At 25.7% G+C, this 16672-nt stretch overlaps 1 protein-coding gene across 5 annotated transcripts in view; it reads right to left on the bottom strand.

Annotated features, from left to right (window-relative positions):
• Window positions 1–763: 763 nt before the first annotated feature.
• Window positions 764–16672, bottom strand: part of LOC147815992 (uncharacterized) — a 59148-nt gene continuing 43239 nt past the window's right edge. For 4 of the 5 annotated variants that reach the window (XM_087157978.1, XM_087157976.1, XM_087157980.1 and 1 more), the window contains 3 exons: window positions 14838–15007; window positions 10291–10415; window positions 764–928 (listed from right to left, as the gene is read on the bottom strand). The gene's annotated coding sequence lies outside the window, so the exon portion shown is untranslated. Of the gene's footprint in view, window positions 929–3302; window positions 4269–10290; window positions 10416–14837; window positions 15008–16672 lie in introns of those variants that run through there. The other variant, XM_087157977.1, reaches the window with a different exon arrangement.

The following is a 16672-nucleotide window of genomic DNA, read 5'->3' as shown; positions in this document are numbered from 1 at the left end:
GACACTAAATGAAGGGTACAGATTTTTTTTTTAAACCCGCGTCATATCTTACTTGCATCATCATTGAATTTAGCAATACCAGTATCTAGGGTGAAATGGACAAAATAAGAAAACGTTTAATAAATATTTTTTATGTTTTTGAAAATTTTGACATATATCCTTGGATTTGGTATTAATATCAACCTCTTTTGATCCAAAAATTATAAAGAAATTAGTGTTCGACCCCTCAAAGGCAGCTATTAATAATAATTAGTTGTCGCACTAGAGCTTATCGTTAAGACACGGTTCCCAGTAGATCATCGGCATCACTGGCTTCAGTGTGCGGGAGGGTAACCATCTTGGCTCAGTCTGCGAAGGGTTGTGAGACAATAATAATTTGAAAATAAAGGAGCTTATAACTGAAATAATTTAGATATAAATAGTTTAGATATGAATCCTCATTCGATATCTTAAGGACAAACCCGAACCTTCGATCCACACAATAATGAGGGTGTCGAACTTGATTAAAAGCAAATATGTATAACAACCTTATTCAGTGATTAGTTTGTATTAATTGCATATTAATTTTAACCAGTTTAAGTTAGAAACAGTAGCTCTTTAGTTACATTGTTATTAATTAATTATTATTAAGTAAATAATATAACTTTTATCTGAGCTTTGATTTAATAAATGCGAAAGAAATAAAACTAGATTTAAAAAATATGTTTTTTTTCTTTAAGTAATTTCTGACAAACTTGTTTTTGGAAGTAAAGGAGAACACGCATTGAATTATATTTTTATTACATACAGAGCCATTAAAATATTTAGAAAATAAGTACAATATATTCTGCAATAGGTGAAAAAAATAACATTAATATAATTATTTCTTGTATCGTTTCTCAGAAGACGTTTCAGACTTGGCTTCTTTACAGGACTCTCGATACATATACTGCAATAAAAAGTAAACTGTTATTACCTTTTTATAACATAGATTTACAATTATAGAATGATAATGAAGTTCTATAGTGCCCTGTTTTATACATTTCAGATTTTCAAATACATGACTTTCCATGAATAATTTCAAGAAATTTTTATGAAGAAATTTTCACTTACTGAAGTTACCGATTTTTTTACAAATTTTTTTTTAAAAGTGTAAAATAAAAATAATAAATACATAAATAAAAAAAATCACTGAAGTTTAAAAGATAATTCCCTCTAGAAATGATGTTCTTTCTTTCATTTTTTGAAAGAACATCATAATTTAATAAAGAACAGGGAAAAAAAAACATTTTATATTTTAATGAAATATGACTGTGAGTGGGGATTTTGTTACTAATTCAAATATTCTGAATTTTCAGTTTTAAAAAATAAGATTTTTTTTGGCGACCTAAATCTATGACTTTCTATGATTTAAAAAAAAAAAACTAAAATCATGACAAATTTTGTTCAATACTGAAATCTGTGACTTTCCATGATTTTCAGGTGCACAGATACCTCTTTTATAAATTGACATAGAACAAGTCTAGAATGACAGAACACAAGATATCTGGGCAGTACTATGAAAACTTTTAACTGAGTACAAATGCTTTAGGATCTCAGCTCAAGTTGTCCGTAATCAAAATTGTTCACAGTTAACCATTTGAAATACAAGTTATTTTAATTTATTAATATTATATTATAACGTAATTATGGCTCATTCTTAATGATACAATTCATGGATTCAGTTGGCTGGATTTCAATGAAAATATCTTGAAATACATTAAAAATAGTTTGCGAAATTAACTATATATACGTGGATCACACTCTAGAACAATGGTTCCCAAATGACATTCCGTGGAACTCTAGGGCTCTGTGGAAGAGTTAAAATAGCTCCAACAGTTGAAACTTTTTAAAGCGCTTTTTTTTAAAAAAACATTTTTTGAAATCTGTAATTATATTTAAAATAATATGTCAAAAAATGAAAAATGAAATTTTTTAAAAAAATATATAATTTTTCTAACAACAATTTTAAAAAAGTATGAAAAAAATATGCATTTATAAGAATTTGCAATAGTATTTTACATTGTGCTTTTCAAATCAAAATAAAATAACTGAATTTTTTAATAAATAAAAAATTTTCCCTAATAATTATTTTCAATATTTAAAACAGTTTCTAATAGCAATATAAAAACAAATTTTTAACTAGACTAGATTCATCTCTAAGACAGTGTATTCAACTGTTGAACATAAAACCTAAATTAAAATTATTAAATATAATGAAATGAAAATTTTCTATTTCTCTTTTTAAATATTAAAAGTTTAAAATAAAAATAAAATATTTTATTTTAATTACAGAGCTACATACTACCTTTCTTTAATCAGGATAAATATAAATACTAAAAGGTGCTCTATCCATTCTTTAAATAAAAATTAAAATGGATCATGAAAAAAAAAACTATGATTACCACATATATTAAAAATTTAAAACTAAGTTGTTTCTTTATGTTTCGCTGCATTTTAAAAATATTTTTGCACTAAGTTTGACTTCCCAGCATTTTACATCTTTACCATTCAACAGTTTCATGGCCACTAGTAACTCAAATAACATTTATTCTTATTAGCAGCTGATTTAGAATGAAAAAAGAATATTTGTATGGAAATATTTAGCAATCTTGCTTAGGTATATTGAATAATAAAGTAAGTTGAACCATTTTTATTGCTGTCATTAACATCCTTACCCTTTATGAGTTGATTTTAATATTATTGTAAATTTTTGTTTTTTATTAGTTTATACTAGATAAGTCTTTGTACAAAATATATAAAAGTTTTTACAAAAGTAACAATATTTGGTTTCCGGCAGAATATACTAAATATTTTACAGATAGAGAATTTTAGGGATTTTTATTGTCACCAAAATACAAAACCTTTATTACACTAATATACATAAATGGTCTGCAATATTTTTCATTTGTGATTGACATTATATGAATTCGAAACTTTCAGTTTCATGTTAACTCATAATTTTAAATAGCAGTAGAGAAGTAAATAATCATTGATAATTAAAAGATTTTATAATTTAAAAAGGGTGTTCTGAATAAAAAGAAACTGAAATTTTTAGAACAAAGAAAAAGAAAGATAGGAAAGCTTTAAACTGATTACTCTAAGTGAGACCCACTTCATTATGTATTCATAATACTTATCTAAATATTCAAGTGAGACATAAAGTGTATAAAAATTCTATTCTAATAGGGATTTTTTTTTTTTACTAGAAAACTCCCTCAATTATAGAGAATTTTCAAAAATGTACAAAAACGAGGAAAATTTTTATCCAGAAAAAAATGTCAAAATCCAGTAGAGTTGGTAGCTATGGTGTAGGACAAATTCCATACATCTTAAACTATATCATTACCATACATCTTAAAATTTGTATAAGAATGGTAATGACAGTTTGAGAATTTTAATGACAGAAATCAAAATAGAATAATACAATATAATTTTTATTTATTTTACAATCTTAATTTAAATTTAGTACATTGAATTGTATACATAATTTTACATGCTAAATTTTTGGCCATTTTTTGCATAATAATTTTGAATTTTAATATTTTATTTAATGTTAAATGGAAACTCATTAAAAATGCTGATAAGTATTTTTAATACTTTTGCATTTTGTTTGATTTTATTTTTTATCATTTAAAATCGCTCCATTATTTTTTTTATTCATCTCAAAGAGTCATTGACCATAGGAATAAGTTATAGGATATTTTTTAAAGACTCGGTCATCAAATGAAATAAAGCTCCTTTTTTGTGTGAATAATAAGCTATTTTTATAACTGCTGTGTGTTTGCAACAACTGTTGGGTCATCCTAGATGCCACTCAATTTCAGAAAAAAATTCCCTGATTTTTCCAGGTATATCAGATAAATTTCAATGGAAATTCATATCATATTTTATTAATACCAGTACCATGCAATTTTTTATCAGAAAACTTTGATATGTTTTATTCGTTATGTCAAAAATTAGATTTTGTGAGCAAAACCATATAATTGAATGAGAATGGATACATAGAAAAGTTTCACTTAAAAGTAGAATTTTATAAAATAATTGTAATAAACATTAGAATTACTTAATTCGAATCTCAATCACTGATTACTGTTATTGGAAATTCTGGGAATGGTTATTTTCTAGGTATGATGTAGGAATTTTCCAGGTATTTTATAAAAAAAACTGTTTTCCCTGTCCTCTATAACACATGAAAGCGACACTCATATTTGACCTTTCTTCAGCCAATATTATTATCCATGCTTATTCTGAAAACGAAGTAAAGCATCAATATGAAGAAAAGTCACTTTTGGGAAACTGGTTTTACATTTTAATACTGGAACAATTATTCCAATGCTACATTATCTGAGCTAAGAATAAGTCTTCGATTTAAATAATTTTCATTAAGAAAAATTTCTCTAAGTTGACAGTTTTAAAAAAGCTGAATAACTTTTAAAATATTTAAATTTTTTGCTCATTCTATGGTCAGGATAATTCACTAAGGCAAGATAGTGTTGTGATGCCACAATGGACATTACATATTTTCTAGCTTTTAAAATTTCTTTAATTTCTGAAACTTGCTTTTTTACACATTCTTAATCAAATTATAATTAAATTAAATCAATTAGTTAATTTTTATAAATAGCGAATATAAAATATTTTATTCTTTTCTCATTGATCAATGTAACGGCTAACTTTTTATTTCAATACTAATGCAGACTCATTAATTCACTGTTGCACTTAATAGAATTTTTTTTTTTTAATTTATAACTCTTTATTCTTAAAATTCTTACCACAAATATATTTCAGTTACACGGTTATAGTAATTCTCACAGTCCTGCTGGCGATTTGTGACTCAAACCTAATATTGATTATGGGAGACTGGCTTTATTTTCGGCCATGTTATTTTTCAATAAATCACCAACCTTGGATCTCTTCTCATGATTCTAACTGTCTGTGAGGAAAAATTCAATTACTTTTTAATTTAGCTTTTGATTAAGTAGGTAATGGGAGATTTAACTCCTATGGTCTGTCCTTATTAATATTATTATGCAAAATTTATTTAGCTTAAAGTCTTATTGATAAAATATGATTTTTGTATCTTCAGCTCTACAAATACTACTAAATAAAAGTTTTATTATAATTTATGATTTAGTTTTCATCTTCAACTTTCATTTTTCATTATCCTGTATTTCATCACTATCTTCAATTAGTCAATTATACCATACAACTTCCAACCACACCTGAATTTCGTCTTCACAAGTGCATATAATTGTAAATTCTCTTAGAGTGTAAGGCTGTGGCTTAACTTTATAATCTTCTTTGTGAAAGAGCTTTAAAAAACACTGTTAATGTAGCAAAACTAAATTCCTTGCCTTGGACTAACAAAAAAAAAGTATGTCAAGAGGCATTCTAACTGTTACACATGTTTTTATTTTACAAAGCATTACTTGATCAAATTCTAAATGAAAGAAAATAAAACAATTAAAATTTTCATTCATAAAATTTGCAAATAAAAAAAAAATTACTGATTAATAAAGTTAACAAGAGCAATGACTTTTAGATCCAAGAAGAATGCTTCAGTGCCAAATTACTAAAGAGAGTTACTTTATCATATACTTCCATGAAAAAAAATTATATATATATATATATATATATATATATATATATTTGTAAGAAAGATCATAAAAAATTTACATTGACCCACGAAAAAAGAGATTATAAAATGTAAAGTAAGGGGGGGGGAAGGAATACCTAGCAGATTGGGTAAAAACTTCACAAAGGAAATTAATTTTTAATGGTTTGCTCTGTGCATCATAGACAACAACAACAATACCGAGCAAATACTTTCAAGTTTTTTAAGCAAAATGTATCAGTAAAAGATGCATTTGTAAGAAAACATGCACATTTCAACATTAAACTTAAAACACATTCTGGCATTTTTTGTCCTTTATTCCTTAGTATATTTAAGATGTTAGATTTCAAATAGGAATCCATCATTACATTTTTTCCGCTATAATTATCATCCATGATACTAAATTGGTTGTTTTCAAACTATTTATGTTTAATTTGTTTGTTATGTTTAATTGTCACTGTTTTATTTAAAGTTTTTTAAATGCCAAATTTTAACAGAATTTTATGAAATAAACATTATTTGGGCATTAAGACTTTCAAATACTAAGTAAAAATAAAATAATATGTATTCAAATCTGAAAAGTGATATAAATTCAGACTTTGTTTACTTTATAGGAAAAAAACTTACAACATTTTATTTTTTCTTGATACTTTTAGAGATTTAAAACAACTCACTAAAACTGAATTTTTCGAATTTATTCATGATTTATGACAAAGAATGATAAGAACAGTTTTTGACAGATTTATAAAATTAGACTTTGTTAGCTTTAAAACAAATGTAATCTTTTATGAACATTTGTAGTTCCCAAATATATATATCTTGCCTTTATAAGAAATGAAAAACTGTACCCGCAGTAAAAATTTAGGAATGAAAAATCACACATCAGAATATGTATGCTAGTTGTATAACCACTTTCGTACAAGGCGAATGAAAAGAAAATATTCTATTATTCTATTTATTCTTTATTATTTTATGACACAGTTTCAGTTCATTTTTACATTAAAGATTTTAACAAAGTTGCCTTATGTATAGCGGACAAAATAAAAAAGAGCCACCCTGAATAGCTTTTGATTTAATGTGATCGGATTTTCACTTTCTAGGACTCAATCTTAATGGCTCGAGGGGGTGACCTCATTTATGCTTATTAATTAATGTAGACAATATCTTAAATCACATACATAAATATACTTTCTCTGAATAACTATCATGAGTATATCTCTGAATAACTACATTTTGACTATCATGAGTTATTTCCCGCACAAAAATCTTAATAAGAACATACTTGAAACATTTTTGCTTAATATAAATGAGTGATTTGAGTAAAATCAGCAGCTTATGACATAGATAGTATATACCAGATGGAGACAAATATATAAAAAATTATAAAATTATTTTTTACTTAAGTAATAGTAACAATATCATTAAAAATCTTATTCGTTAAGAATCGAGGGTGCTAAACCTAGCTCATTTTTAAAAAAATCGCGAAGTCTAAAATTTTATAAAAGCAAATTTTGGTCTAGAATTATTCATAATTGAAAGAGGTTATTGCTCTGCATCACCTTGAAAGTAATATTCATTCCTTCATGATTAGTATTTTTTCACTTTTGTAAAAAAGCCGAACATTGAAACAGCGACTCTTAAATTTTTAAGAATTTATTTATTTATTTTTTAAAATTAAATAATTATAAATTACTGCTCTGACTGAACTTTATGCATAAATAAAGCTTTTTATCACAATGCTCGAAGGTTTCATGTTGAGTGAAACAAGAAATAAGAAATTTTAAATTTATTAAATAAGTCTCATAATGTTCATTTTGAACGAAAAGTAAGAAAGACAATTTTAATAAATTTACTGGCATTTTGTATAATCAGGTAATCAAATCAAATAAACAACGAATGAAAATGCTTTCTTAAGAGTTTAAAAAATAAAAATAAGTAATCAACGAGGTGAATTTTACACTAATTTATAGGTCTTTGAAGTTCCTTCTTAATTCTGAGAAAATATAAACTATCAGTCAAGTTTTTCAGTTATACAAATTAACAACATTATTAGTTAAGACTTTTCTGTATTAGTAACTTTTAGCAAACAGATAATTAACTTACTTATACAGCAAAAATAAATAAATAAATAAATAAAAATTAATTTTAAAAAAACCTGTAACTAAATGCTTTGGGTTTTAGTAGTCCAGAGCGAAACGTTTTATCAATATTAAAATCATGTTTTGTTTAAAAAAATACAGATTTAACATTGGAATTTTTTTAATTTCAATCAAATATTTTTTAAAACTCCCTTCACGTTTTAAGATCAAAATTTTAATAAAATGTATAAATATTAACTATCATTTAAGAATAAAACTGCGACCAAAATTCTTAATACCAGTAATAATAAAAAAGTTAATATTATTTATTGAATTTATTGAATGCAGAGCCTAAATGAACCTGACTATTTTACTATTATATATAAATGCTAAGATTGATTAAAACTTTAATAAAAAAGAACTTTAATTTTAAATTAACAAAATTATTAGTTAAGGTCATTCTGTCAAAGTAGTTTTAGCAAACAAACAATTTACTAGCATTGCAAAAAACTATACCAGGTAATATCATGTTTAGGGTTGTGGCGGCTAGAGCGAAGCATCTGAGAACTTCAGCAGGGTTCATCAAAACCATATTTGTTAAAAAGAGATATATATTAAATATTAAAAACTTTCTTTCAATCAGATTTTGTTTAAAAAGTTCTTTTCACATTTAAAGACCTAAACTCTAAAAAAATATAAATAATATTTAATATTACTTAACAATACTACAGTTAAAATTCTTAATACCACTAAAAAAACTAATTATTAAACAAATTAAATCAATTATTTTTTGTTATCAAACTCAAAATCTAGATGAATTATAAAGACAAAGTACCACTTTTATCAAATGAAAAGCAAATAATTTGGATCAGAAATCATTTTGAAAAACATGTTATGATTAATTATAAATTTAAAAAAAAGAAGTTCATCCCCTGACAACATTGACAACACAGAAACATACATCAAACTTGCAAGTTTTCAGGCCAAGGCAGATTTTTTACAAAACTATTTTAAAAAAAATACATATGATAAAAAAAAATTGTTCCAATTGTTTAGTCAGGGAAGCCTTCAAAAGTTGCAGAGGCTCATGTTTTATAACTCTTTTTACGCATTTTGCAAAAACTCAAGAATTTTTTTTAAAATAAAGTTTCAGAGAATGTTCAGCTTCTTCACTTTATTTTAATTAACGCAAATATGTTGAATATGTACGTAAAATAATAAATGGACTACCTCGAATAACTTTTGATCAAATGATCGGATCTTCATGTTCTAAAACTCAATCTTAATAGTTCGTGAGGGTGACATAAAATATGTTAAGTAATTAAGGCAGACGATATTTTAAGTTATGAAATTACAAACTTTCTCTGAATAAACATACCTTTGATTCGACGCATTCGGATTTCCGACACCTAAAATATAGGAGTAGCGGAAGTTTGGGAAATATTGTCTAAATAGTTTGGACCCTTTAATCTTAACTTTACTTTTAACTTATTTTATCATATCTCAAGAAATTTTAAGCAGATTGAAGAATTTTACACACAATACACCCAACTGTTAACATAATTTAGCGAAAGATAATTTCATGCAAAAATTACTTTTAGTGAGAATTTATTGTTTATTATTTTAATTAATAATAGCAAAAAAAAATTGAATTGTAAAGAATATAATTTTGATATTCTAAAAACTGTATTTTTGAATGGAGAAATAAAAAGTTAGAGCATAATCGGTAGAATAGTTCCTGAGAAATCGAATTTTGAAAATATTTCAAAATTTGATTTCTCAGAAACTATCCAACCCATTTCGCTCTAATTTTGTATTTTAAAAATTTAAAGCTGAATTCTTTAAAATGATCTAAGAAATTATATACCTTAGAATCCAATACTTTTTTTGACTATTTTTAAGTAAAATAATAAAAAATAATAGATATATACTAAAAGTTCTAGTTTGCATGTCTATCTTTAGATAAAAATTTTTATAATTGTATGCAAAAATTCAATTTGCTTAAAAAGTCCTACTTAGGGTTAAATGAGTAAAAAGCAAAATTAACATTAGGAGGTTCAAACATTGGACCGCTCTCCTGACCAGACTACTGGGACCATATTTTCCATCATACAGCTATACTCTATATTCTGGGGGTAAGAAATTCGAGTACATCGAAATAAAGGTATGTTTATTAAGAGAAAGTATGTTTATGTATGTGACTTAAATTATCGTCTACATTAATTAATCAACATATTTGAGGTTAACCATCAAGATTGAGTTCTAGAATGTGAAGATCCGATCACATTAAATCAAAAGCTATTCAGGGCGGTTCTTTTTTTTATTTTGTCCATTATACATAAGGCAACTTTGTTAAAATCTTTAATGTAAAAATTAACTGAAAATGTGTCATAAAACAATAAAGAATATAAAAAGTTTGTTACTTCAAAAAGAAAGTGTTTGCTTTTCTTCGCTAATAAAATTAATGATTAATATCTTATAGAATGCATGAATTAATCAATTAAAAACAATTTTTTTAAAAATTAGGATGAGAAAAGGCCTTTAGAATAAAATAAAACAGACAAATAAATAACTTACTTCTGAGTCTGGCTGAAGCTGTGGATATAGAGGAAGAAGTTGACTTACAGGATGAACTGGTAGAAGACAGAAGAGAAGATGAAGGGTTGGGATTCAAATCCTGAAAGCGAATCAGTGCCGTTATCCTGCCGAGAAACATAAGATAATGAATGACAGATACATAAAAATACAAATTTAATCAAAAATATAAATATAACCTTCAGAAGTTAAAAAACTTTTTAATAAAATATATTTCTCAAGAATCCCACTACCTTATGTTTTTTTAATTTTATTACCAGCCAGTCAAACACTCATAACAGCAATTCTTCTAGCGTCTGGCAAGACTAATTTTTTATAAAAATTGTAACTATTTGCCGGCCTTTTATAAGCCACCAAAGCTTTATCCAATGATTCCCACAGCACTCAAACCGAGAAAGAACTGTTCACAGGCCTTGGAGATAAAATTTAATGTGAACTTTGTATTTAAATGTAGTGATTTTTCTACCTTATGAAAAGAAACTTAACTAATATCAAGAAAGAAGAATAAAATTGGAATAGTTATCAAGTTGTAAAATAAAAAAATAGATAAAATGCTACCATTAATGTTCATTGAATTTATCTGACATAGCAATTAAAAAAATAGTTAAATATTAATGCACTAGCAATAAACTTTCCTTTTTTTTTTAACAATTAGACCTATAAGCTAAAAACTATCACTATTGATGTCATCTTTAAAATATTTGAAAAATTTTATTAAATTTAAAACAATGGGCAATGCTTAACCAATCAGAAAATTCTATTTAATTTTTTGGCTCATTCTGCTTGAACAGTTTGCCATAGATTGCTTGAATAATGACAGTGACCTTCTTCATGCTCCAAATTCAGATGGCTGATTTATGAATCTTTAAAAGACACATAGACATTCATTTATATATAGAGAGAATTTCTTTTTCTAATGATATTAATTATAAGGATCAGACCATAGCTAATGAAATTTGAAATAACTTTTATGTTTGGAAAAATGAGTACTTACATAATATTAACTCGTTTAATCACAAAACTAGGGAACAAAGCTAGGGATCTAGGAACATTCTTTCAAAATAGAAAAAACATGAAAATATTTAGAGGAAACCAGTTCATTGTTACAAAAGTCGTATTTTAAAGCAAAATGCAGATATTTTGAGTTAGTTTTGCCACTATCTTAAGTTTACAGAAGTCAGAGTAGTGCAAAACTTAAATTTTGCTATCTAGACAAAGGAGTTATTGTTTCTGGTGTATTCGTTCATGTTAAATCGAAAAAAAGAAATCAAATCCCAATCGATGGAACTAAAAGTTTAGAAGTTAATGTGGTTTATTGAAAAAATAATGCAAATTTAGACTTATAAATATTTAAGCATCTGACATTGCTGCCTGAGCAAGTGAGGTATTATTTGGTATGTAACATTTATTCTAAATAGAACATGATCAAAAGAAAATAAATAATTAAAAGAGTTGTTCTAAATCCAAACCAAGTTGCTAGAGTTAGACCAAAATTTGAAGATATTCAAAAAGTCAATGATGAAATAAAAAAATTCTCAAAAGAAATCCAAACAGTCCAAAATGTGATCAGCAGAAGACAAGAGTTTTAAAGGCTTTATGTTTTGATTTACACTTTTTATTGCATAGCTGTCTAGGGAAGTGGTTTGGAAAAGCAAAAAAGACAATACCCAAAATATAGATTTTATAATTTAGAATGAAAAACATAATTTCATCAATTTATGAGTTAAAAATTGCAATTTAAACACGTGAGATATAATATTCTGCATGTTGTTTTATTCTGAATGTGATTTTAAAAAAAAGAGCCAAGAATACAAAACTAGAAGCTTTACCTGTAAAAACTCTTAAATCACTATTTAAATAAATAAAATTAATTAATATACATCAGGCATTGCTATCAAATATGCTGTTGAATTCTGAATGCTTCATAGTTTGGAAGTTAAAAGGGTTTTTATGTACAAATAGGTTTAACTCATCATTTAAACCTTTTATGCATGATAACCCTTATAACTACTAAATCGTTTATCCTATTCATTTAGGTTTTGATTTAATTCGATTTGGCATAAAAAAGAAAAGTCATACTTAATTTGCTAGATAATGTTTAAGTTCCCTCCACACCTTCCAGCTTACATATTATGCAACTTTTTATGACTTATTAAGATAATACTTCTTCATAATAATTTTTTTTTTTTTTTTTTTTATGTTTGGTTCTTACTACATTTTTTTCAGCACTCTTTGCAGTACTATGATCATTTTAAGTACTCAAGGAGCTTTTCTTTTGTGTTCTTTCAAATGCAAAAATGTTTCAACTTTTTCCCATATCTTGTACCACTGTCAAGATAAAAACACAAATCTCCAGTTGGCATTTTAAGATTTTCTTCATTCCAGATTTTCCAGATAAAATCTTAAAATTTCTAGGTTTTAGTTTCTTTATTCTAATAAAGTGTAGGATGTGGGTACAAGAAAAGTGTCTATATTATAAAATATTTTATTTAAAATGTTATTTTTTTAACATATCTTGAAAAAAAAAAATTCTTTTGATAATTTGGCAAGATTTTTTATTGTTTTGGTACAAAACTTTGAATCAAATATCAATTATTGACGAACAAAAGAGTAAAATTAAATATTAGTATATAGTTAGTTCTTAAAAAAAACTTTTTTTAAAATTAAAATATGTTATAAAAAGTTAAAATGAAATAGAAAAAAGTAGCATTAATGCAACAATTGTAACAATTTGTCGATAAACATTGCTGTTAGCGATTGTAAAAAAAATGTGTGATTGGTTGGTTTGCTGAGAAAAATAATTCACAGATTTCTTTTAAAGGGAATACAAAAGCTTTCAGAAAAAGAGTGCAATATAAAATCTATTATTATTATTAAATTATAACCAACTAATTTTTGGAGAATTTTATAAAGTTAAAAATACAAAAACATCGTGGAGTAATAAAAGTTATTTTTTTCTATTTTTAAAGTTCTTAATTTATGAACAAAAAATCAATATAATTAATAAAAAAATCGAAAACTTTATATATTCATGACAAAATAACTAGTTTCTGATAAATATTGCAGAGAAAATTGTGAAAGTCATGTATTTTTTGTAATTTATAACAACAATCGATACAGCAAAGAAAAAAATCTCTTTTTAAAAGAAAGAACATTAAGCACCTTTTACAAACCTCCAAATAAAAAAAGCACTTTTAATGCCATTTAAAAACTGTAAATCAAAAATGAACACCTTTAAGCACTTTTTAAAAATGCTACATACCCTGTCTTAGGTTACAAATAACATTTCTCACTAAAGAATAATAAAGGTTAATTGCAGTGGTATATGAGCTTTTATGGTATATAAGTTTCACTTAAATCTTAAAAACTCTATGTGTTACTTTATTGAGGATAATTCCTGTCCCCCTAGCTTTCTTTCAGTAAATTGCAAGTGAGTAAAGAAAAATTTTTTTGTACGAACTATAACTTATTTTCATACACTATATCAAGAGTTTAATTTTAAAAAAAAATTGTTTTACAACTAATAGGATAAACTATTGTTTTTTAATAATTGTGAAAACCTAAAATACACATTTTTCATTTACTGTCTCTTTTCTTTATGGTGCTTCTGTGTACGTCACCGCTTCAGGAAAGCATTTCCGACCCCACATTGCTATATGATTTCGAGTCGTCAGGATGCCCCCTACTCCTCTTAGAAGTTCTGAAACGCTTAACTGAGACACCCTGTATATATATACTTAAAAGAAATAATTTATTTTTAAATGCCATTCAGAAGCTATTTTCGCTAATTGTCTAATATTTATGCAACCATCTACTAAGAGCTACAAAAAATACAAAAAATAATAATGATGTATAAAAAATAACAATGACAAGCTTTGTTTACATAAATGTGCGTAACAGTTAAGGTTAGCATAAGAAGGAGGAAAAAAATAGCCTAACACTGGGGAGCTATATTCTCTTGTGTGTAATGTGTTCATTCATTTGATCATTTCTCATCAAATTTATTTGTAGAGATAAACACTGAATTTATGAATTTAGTTATTTATCACAGAAGTTCAAGTTTATGACCAATTCTTTTCATTAAATAAAACTCCAAAAATCATAAAATTTAAACAATGTAATGAAATTAATTTTAGGTAATAAGTTTATTGAATTTTCTTTAATAAATCAGTATCAATTCCAAAAATATTTTAGCATAACATTATATACTTAGCCCTATATAATTTTCCTCAAAATAATAGTACTTTCTTCAATATTTAAAAAGAAATTTGTTTATCTAACTTTAATAAACTCTGATTATAAAAATTCATTTTATTTATATTATTTTGTAATCAATGAAAACTCAAGGTATCCGACAGTAACAGCTGTAAAAAAATTTCTAGTAGAAGGAGTTGTACTTAATGATACTAATGGGTAAAATAATGGATTAAATATGTTAGTAAGAGCAAAATGAAAAATTCATGAAATAAGCCCACATATTATTAGAAACTGTTTACGAATAATAGCTTTAGTTTCCTTTTTTTTTTTACTTGTTATGATAAGCATCTTCATTGTCCTTTTTCCTCAGATATCGGCAATCAACTCTGTTATCTTCTGAAATGATTATACACTTCCTCTCATTGTTTCTGTCAGCAATTATTCAGTACTGACAATCCAGGTTATAAACTACTGGTTAATTGGTTCTGGCTCCAGCCCCAGTCTATAATATTTGAAAACATAAAACACAATTCAATTTAAAAACAAAACAATAATATTTCAGAACATAAAACACAATTCAATTTAAAAACAAAACAAAATTATTTCTAAGTTCTTCATTTACATGCTACGGTTAGAATTATTGAAATGAAAACTAAGAATGAAAAAAGAGACAATGATTAACTTAAAAATTAAACTTAACAAATTTATTGAAGAAAGAAAATAAGCATAACAGCGACATCAATAGCACAGAGTTGTCTATATGCAGCGTTGCAGATCAAAGACTTACTGAAATAAATAGTTCTACAGAAAAAATAGACAGTTAATAAAGAATTTTGGGACTTTTCCCTTAATATGTTAGATATTAAAAATGTACGCTTACGTGTGTTACCCTTATCACAGCCCCCACCCCACTTTGCATCGCTGTCAGAGAATCAAACGTATTTCAAGTTCAACTTTGGAAGTTCTCTCATGAACTACTTTTCATTGTTTACTGTGATTGCAGCAGCGCCAATAATTTTCCTCATGTATATAGTTTATTTATTTTATTAATTTTTATTTAATAAAAGTATAATAAAAACGAAACAGTCTGATTCATATTATATACAACACACATAATTTGCTACCAGGAATGAAATGGAGATTATCGGCTAGAAAGTAAAATTGGAAGGTTTGGTACCATTAAAGCTCACTTAATATCAGAAACTCTAGGACAACTGGTTCCAAGGCAATTCAAACAATCACACAATTAACTTATTATTTTAACTGTGTCAACAATGAATAAAACAAAACTGAATGGTTTCTTATATACATAACTTTTTTTTATAACTTTCATTAATTTAAAAATTTATTTCTTTTTTAGTACATATTTTATTATGTTTAATCCATTTTTTCATTAATAAATATTTTTGATAAAAATATTTTTTTTAAAAAAATAGTAACTTTTTAAATAATGCATAAATTTTTACACTTAAAATAATACAAAATGCAGCAAGAATATTTCATTACACATGCTTTTAATCCATAACTAATAAACAGAGAGAAATCAATGTGCTATTTACATGGATGTGTTTTTTTAAAGTTCATTAATTGCATTCCAGAAAAGTTCATTAGTTTTCGTTTTCTTTTTTTTTAATTATATTATCATTGAAAAAGTGACTGAGTACTTTGAAACATTTCAAAAATGCATTTTTGAAATTACAAAATATTTACAATTATGAATTTAGATATTTTTTTGCCAATAGTGATATCTCTAAATATCTTCAATGAAATTGAAGATATATAGAGATTATGATATATAGATCTGTTTAAAAATGTTTCTTGTGTTTCGAAAAGTCAATTTATACTTTTTCACACAAAATAGTCAAAATACCTAGAGAGCCTAGAGTAAAAGAGAGTGGACAAGGGTGAAACGATTCCTGATTGGTGGACAGAAAAACTTTACCGCCGGAGGCGAGAGTGGAAAATTCGCCATTGAAATAACATGGAGTGAAAATTAGCTGCCTCAAAAAATTTATGTTCTGCATTAATAAAGGTATGTAATAAGTTCATTACTTACTTTTTTTCAATAAGAAACTTCACAGTTACAGTAAATGTAAAAATTATGGCTGAAAATTTGGATAATTATTAGTTATTTGAATTAATCCTTATTATTACTTACTTGCGTGCA

Source organism: Parasteatoda tepidariorum, chromosome 2 (genome assembly GCF_982258835.1).
Source record: "Parasteatoda tepidariorum strain Cologne lab strain chromosome 2, Ptep-v5.0, whole genome shotgun sequence".
Classification (NCBI taxonomy): Eukaryota; Metazoa; Arthropoda; class Arachnida; order Araneae; family Theridiidae; genus Parasteatoda; species Parasteatoda tepidariorum.
Note: the sequence above shows the minus strand (reverse complement) of the source record. Positions and strands in the feature narration are given on the sequence as shown.